This window comes from Cebus imitator, unplaced genomic scaffold (assembly GCF_001604975.1).
Source record: "Cebus imitator isolate Cc_AM_T3 unplaced genomic scaffold, Cebus_imitator-1.0 Scaffold97, whole genome shotgun sequence".
In the NCBI taxonomy this organism is placed as follows: domain Eukaryota; kingdom Metazoa; phylum Chordata; class Mammalia; order Primates; family Cebidae; genus Cebus; species Cebus imitator.
In genome coordinates this window covers 3,874,789-3,881,574 of record NW_016107412.1, presented here as the reverse complement: position 1 = coordinate 3,881,574, position 6,786 = coordinate 3,874,789, and the positions used below count along the sequence as shown (strand labels likewise).

The following is a 6,786-nucleotide window of genomic DNA, read 5'->3' as shown; positions in this document are numbered from 1 at the left end:
TTTATGTACATAGAGTTGTTTGTAGTAATCTCTGATGATGGTTTGAATTTCTGTGGAATCTGTGGTGATATCCCCTTTATCGTTTTTTATTGCATCAATTTCGTTATTCTCTCTTTTCTTTTTTATTAATCTGGCTTGTGGTCTGTCTATTTTGTTGATCTTTTCAAAAAACCAGCTCCTGGATTTATTGATTTTTTGAAGGGTTTTTGTGTCTCTATCTCCTTCAGTTCTTCTCTGATCTTAGTTATTTCTTGCCTTCTGCTAGGTTTTGAGTTTTTTTGATGTTGCTCCTCTAGCTCTTTCAATTTTGTTGCTAGGGTTTCAATTTTAGATCTCTCCTTGCTTCTCATATGGGCACTTATTGCTATATATTTTCCTCTAGAGACTGCTTTAAATGTCTCCCAGAGATTCTGATATGTTGTGTCTTTGTTCTCGTTGGTTTCGAAGAACATCTTTATTTCTGCCTTCATTTCATTGTTTATCCAGTCAACATTCAGGAGCCAGTTGTTCAGTTTCCATGAAGCTGTCTGGTTTTGAGTTAGTTTCTGCATTCTGAGTTCTAACTCGATTGCACTGTGGTCTGAGAGACTGTTTGTTATGATTTCTGTTCTTTTGCATTTGCTGAGGAGTGATTTAATTTCAATTATGTGGTCAATTTTAGAGTAGGTGTGATGTGGTGCTGAGAAGAATGTATATTCTGTGGATTTGGGGTGGAGAGTTCTGTAAATGTCTATTAGGTTTGCTTGTTCCAGGTCTGAGTTCAGGTCCTGGATATCCTTGTTAATTTTCTGTCTGGTTGATATGTCTAATATTGACAATGGGGTGTTAAAGTCTCCCACTATTATTGTGTGGGAGTCTAAGTCTCTTTGTAAGTCATTAAGAACTTGTTTTATGTACCTGGGTCCTCCTGTATTGCGTGCATATATATTTAGGATCGTTAGCTCTTCATGTTGCATTGATCCTTTTACCATTATGTAATGTCCTTCTTTGTCTCTTTTGATCTTTATTGCTTTAAAGTCTAATTTATCATAGATGAGAATTGCAACTCCTGCTTTTTTTTTGCTCTCCATTTGCTTGATAAATCTTCCTTCATCCCTTTATTTTGAGCCTTTGTGTATCCTTGCATGTGAGATAGGCTTCCTGGATACAGCACACTGATGGGTTTTGGCTTTTTATCCAATTTGCCATTCTGTGTCTTTTGATTGGGGCATTTAGTCCATTTACATTTAGGTATAATATTGTTTAGTGTGAATTTGATACTGCCATTTTGATGCTAGCTGGCTGTTTTGTTCATTAGTTGATGCTGATTCTTGATTTTGTTGATGCTCTTTACCATTTAATATGTTTTTGGAGTGGCTGGTACTGACTGTTCCTTTATATGTGTAGAGCCTCTTTCAGGAGCTCTTGTTAAGCAGGTCTGGTGGTGATGAAATCTCTGAGTACTTGCTTGTTCACAAAGGGTTTTATTTTTCCTTCACTTATGAAGCTTAGTTTGGCTGGATAGGAGATTCTGGGTTGAAAGTTCTTTTCTTTAAGGATGTTGAATATTGGCCCCCACTCTCTTCTGGCTTGTAGGGTTTCTGCTGAGAGATCTGCTGTGAGTCTGATGGGCTTCCCTTTGTGGGTAACCCGACCTTTCTCTCTAGCTGCCTTAAGCATTTTCTCCTTCATTTCAACCCTGGTGAATCTGACGATTATGTGCCTTGGGGTTCCTTCCTGAGGAATATCTTTGTGGTGTTCTCTGTATTTCCTGGACTTGAATATTGGCCTGCCTTGCTAGGTTGGGGAAGTTTTCCTGGATAATATCCTGAAGAGTATTTTCCAGCTTGGATTCATTCTCTTCGTCACATTCAGGTACACATATCAAACGTAGATTAGGCCTTTTCACACAGTCCCACATTTCTTGGAGGCTTTGTTCATTCCTTTTTACCCTTTTTTCTCTAATCTTGCCTTCTCGTTTTATTTCAGTGAGTTGATCTTCGACCTCTGATATCCTTTCTTCTACTTGGTCAATTCGGCTGTTGAAACTTGTGCATGCTTCGTGAAGTTCTCGTGTTGCGTTTTTCAACTCCATCAATTCACTCATATTCCTTTCTAAGTTGTCCATTTTCATTAGCATTTTGTCAAATCTTTTTTCAAGTTTCTTAGTTTCTTTGCATTGGGTTAGAACATGTTCTTTTAGTTCACTGTAGTTTCTTATTACCCACCTTCTGAAGTCTGATTCTGTCATTTCATCACACCCCTTCTCCGTCCAGCTTTGATCCCTTGCTGGTAAGGAGTTGTGATCCCTTTTAGGAGGAGAAGTGTTCTGGTTTCGGGTGTTTTCATCCTTTTTGCGCTGGTTTCTTCCCATCTTTGTGGGTTTATTCACCTGTTGTCTTTGTAGTTACTGACTTTCAGATTGGATCTCTGAGTGAACTTCCAGTTTGTGGATGCTGAAGTTACTTCTTTTTCTTAGCTTTCCTTCTAACAGTCTGGCCCCTCTGCTGTAGGACTGCTGAGGTCCACTCCAGGCTCTGCTTGCCTGGGGATCACCTGCAGCAGCTGCAGAACAGTAAGGGTTGCTACCAGTTTCCTCTTCTGCTATCTTTGTCCCAGAAGGATGCCCGCCAAATGTCAGTCTATTCTCTCCTTTATGAAGTGACTTTTTGGATATACGGGGGTCAGGGAGCTGCTTGAGGAGACAGTCTGTCCTTTATTGGAGTTCAAGTCCTGAGCTGTGATCTCTGTTGTTCATTCAGAGTTGCTGAGCAGGTACGTTTAGGTCTGCTGCAGCAGAACTCATAAAGTCCTTTTTTTTTTTTTTTCCAGGTGCTCTGTCCCAGGGAGTTATGGCTTTATTTATGAGTTTCCATTGTGCTGCTGCCTTTTTTTTTTCTTTCAGGGCTGCTCTGCCCAGCGAGGAGGCAGCCTAGTCACCGTCTGCCTGCAGAGGCTTTGCTGAGCTGCTACGGGCTCCGCTCAGCTGCAGTGTGATCTTCCCTGCAGTCCTGTTTATATGGGTGTAGTTAGAACTGCCTTGGCAATGGTGGCCCGCCTCTGTTACGGGGGATTCTCTCTGTAGTGGCAGGTTGCCTTGGCAATGACAGGTTGCCTCAGCAATGGTGGGCTGCCTCAGCCATGGTCAGACTGCCTCTATAGTGGTGGAGTGTCTCAGTAATGGTGGACACCCCTCCCCCACAGAGCCGGACCATCCCAGGTTCAGCTGTGCTTGCTGTGAAACTCTCAACCCAGAGCATTTTCAATTACTGTTTTGTGTGTGTGTGTGTGGAGGTGGGGTGGGGGTGGGACCAACAGAGCCTGATCACCTGACTCCCTGACTCATAGTCTTTTTTTGTTGTTGTTGTTGAACGGTCAACTCTCTCCCAGTGTTCCAGTCGCCTGTTGAAAAGGCGCCAGTATCTCCCCTGCCGCGAGTCACTGAGCCAGCTGAAACAGCGTTGCTGAGATTCCTGGCGTTTTTTTTGCCTAGGAATATCCTGGCCTGGCTCGCTATTTCAGATGAATGGGCGGCTCTGCCGTCTCAGGGCTCCAATCGCCAGCCAAGAGGGCACCCGGACCAGTGTCTTTTGTACGGAGAACCGCCACACCAGGGCGCAGGCAAAACAGCCCTGCGGGCTGAAACAGCCGAGCCGGCCGAAACAGCCACGCCAGCCGAAACAGCTGCGCTGGTGACCCCTGGGGCTCCTCCGCCTGGGAATCTCCTGGTCTGTGGGCAATAAAAATGCGTCTGGAAATGCGGCGTCCACTCACCCTCTGCACTTTCACTGCGAGCTGCAATCCTGAGCTGTTCCTATTCGGCCATCTTCCTCCGATCCCCAACTTTTTAGTTCTTTATTCCTTCTACTGCTAAAAGGATAGTGATTACACCTAGATGCTGTACAACAAGTAGAAATTGTCCTTTTTTGCTTAGAATTTTAGAATTTTTCTTCTTTAAAGAGATTTTTTAAAACTTTATAGTAATAGGTACTTTAGAAAATTTTTTTATTTTGAAAACATGATTTAGCAGAAAATAGCTTCCCATACAAGCAAACTCTAAGATAGTTCTTTTTATTTTCTAATGAAGTTAAAGATTCTGCAAAGTTTAGTTGTCAATAAGACTCTTTATATAGCAATTAATAAGAATGATTGATGACTTCATTATAGAGTTTACCTATTTTTATTTTAGTGTCTAAGCTTATTTAATTTCAAGCATTTGAAAATTGAGGGTATAAGGACATATATGTCCTAACACACTTTCCACATACACAAAGTTAAAGTTGCACAATGACACAACAGACCCTGTAGTTTCAGCCCAAATCACATTTTCCTTTTTAAACATGAAAATCTGTTTCATTGGTCCAGTTTTCAATGCTACTTTCTCTATATATAGGTATACTTCTGACTGAATTTTTATTTACTTCTCCAGACTTACAAATTAGTTCATATACTTAAGCTTTATTAAATCAAGAACAATTATCACATAAAATCCAAATTAAATGCTTATTCAGTACCTGGTGAGCATTATATCTTGGATGTATCACAGACCAGCTCTGTATATTTTGGGCTTAAGGCTCACTTTGTCAATGTTCTTACTCCCTTTTTAACTATTTCTGTAGATAATTATTTATAGATTGCAGTGCTCTTTGGTTACCTAAAAAGGGAAAGAGTATTTCTGGGCATGTACCTGAACATTTAAGTAAGCTGAGATTCTGACTTGATTTATCTACTAAATTTATACTTATTACATAAGCATATATTTAACATTATTCCCAGAAAGGCCAAGACATTGAAGAAATCAGGAGCTGGAAGAACAAAGTCACTAGCAGAACCAGAAACACAAGTCATGAGCTTTTATCTGTAAGCCAAGATACTCTCTTGTAGCATTTTAAAATCCAGAGTAGACATTAATGGTCTTATTTAATCTCATCTTACCTACTACAGTCATGGAATAAGAAATGAACTCATTCATACATGAATGTCCATGTTTGTTTACAAAAACATTTTATTTTCATAGTTTTCCCTAAGAATTGATCAACCTAAACTCAACAGGAAATGAAAGTATACCCAAAAGTAGATGAGTCAAGGCAAAGCCAGGCTAACTGATTGGCTGGTTTGCGTGTGGATTAGTAGATGTCAGCACCTTATTTGTTTTTGTTGTTGCTGTTGTCGTTATTTGGAGACACTTACAGTAGACTCCTGTAGCTCATTTGGATTATGGATGAGCTGAGCTAAAGCTAATAGGGCTACATTTGCCTTTTGTTCTATTGGGTCTGAATTACCCATCGGGAGCTATAGTTATGTTCCTTTTGTATGTGGCCTTTACTTTTAAACGGTACACAATATTGTCTGCTTTGTAAAATAATGCTGAGTTATTTCCGTTATTGGAACAGCAAGGTGAATGTAAAATTTTAAGTTTCACAAATTTTGTCCTGGGTTGAAACACTATATTTGGTTTCTAATACATAGGAAGAGATGTTTAGTTCTTAATAATAATGGTCAGTCATAAGGTGTAGCATCCAATTCTGTTAATTTAAAATGACAGAATTGAGTCATGGGTATTACGTCAAGAATGGAAAAAAATTGTGGTGAATAATAAGGGACACTTGAGTATTATTCCTTGGTTTTGTGGAGACTGGTAATATTGGAAGAAATGGAAATATAATAACTAATGACTATTATCTATTTTCCAAAGAAATGTGCACACAGTGGTTTTAGAAAGAGAGATGGGGGAGGGGAGGAAGAGATTGAGATTATTCTACTATTGTTTTCCTGTTTCTAAATTATACCTATGTATGTTGATCTCATTTTTATACCTGTGACTTTACATTTTTATTGTTTTTGGCACCTCCTTTGGTGTATACACAGAAATGAAAAGGTGAAAATCAAGGAAACTTTGTTACTCCTTAGTTGTTAAAAGTTCAATATTACATGATTTAAAGAGTCTTCTTTAAGAATTAGCAATTGTCTGTGGTTTCTAATCACCATAGCCCCAGGTGAATCTCTTTATTATCAGATATGTTTGAGAAGTGATGTATTACCTTGGCCATCTTGATGCAACACACTTATTATCTTGTATAGCTATACTGAGTGTTGCTAATCTATTTTAGGGCTTTATAAGCTCCCTATAGGTGTAAGAACAACAGATATGTCAGTCTTTGCTCTTTTCTAGGAAGAGGATCCACAGCTTTCACCCTATACTAAAATAATAATAATAATTAAAAATAATAAGCCTTAAAAAAATCATTGTCTCAAACTAAATAAAGAATGATTAGAAAATATACTATATACTGTTTCATATTTTAAGCAACCAAACATCAGGAACTGCATTTCTGACTAAAATGTATTTCTGCTAGCATTTGACAACTGTTCTCCTGTAAACACTGTTGCACAAATGGATTTTAGAATTGCATGAAGCTGGGCCTAATTCCTCAGACCCAGTATCCCATAGTAATAAGTTAGATAGAACCTTTGGGTTGCACATTTATCTCTTCAAGCAAAAGAAAGTTGTTTAATAAAATAACAGTAAATGACTGTTACTTAACCATTTATTTAGCTGTCTTCCCCACTTAAACTTTTATCAATTCTAAAAAAAACAGAACATAATTGATTCAAATTCTCTTCAAATAATTCTCTAGTAAAGAAAAAGAATGCAAATGTCCCTCCCAGTTATGAGAAGAAACAGCTAAATACCTGAAAAATATAACTCATCCGTAGCTTAGCCTCTTTAGAAAGGTTCATTATGCAGTGATTTTCATGTTAAAACAACTATTAATTCAAAAAGTGAAAGCGTGTGCAGAGTCTCTG

The 6,786-nt window shown here is 38.7% G+C and overlaps 1 protein-coding gene across 5 annotated transcripts in view; it reads left to right on the top strand.

Moving 5' to 3' along the window:
• Nucleotides 1-6,786, top strand: part of PRKG1 (protein kinase cGMP-dependent 1) — a 1,344,779-nt gene that overhangs the window by 1,287,515 nt on the left and 50,478 nt on the right. The gene's annotated exons all lie outside the window — the stretch shown is intronic.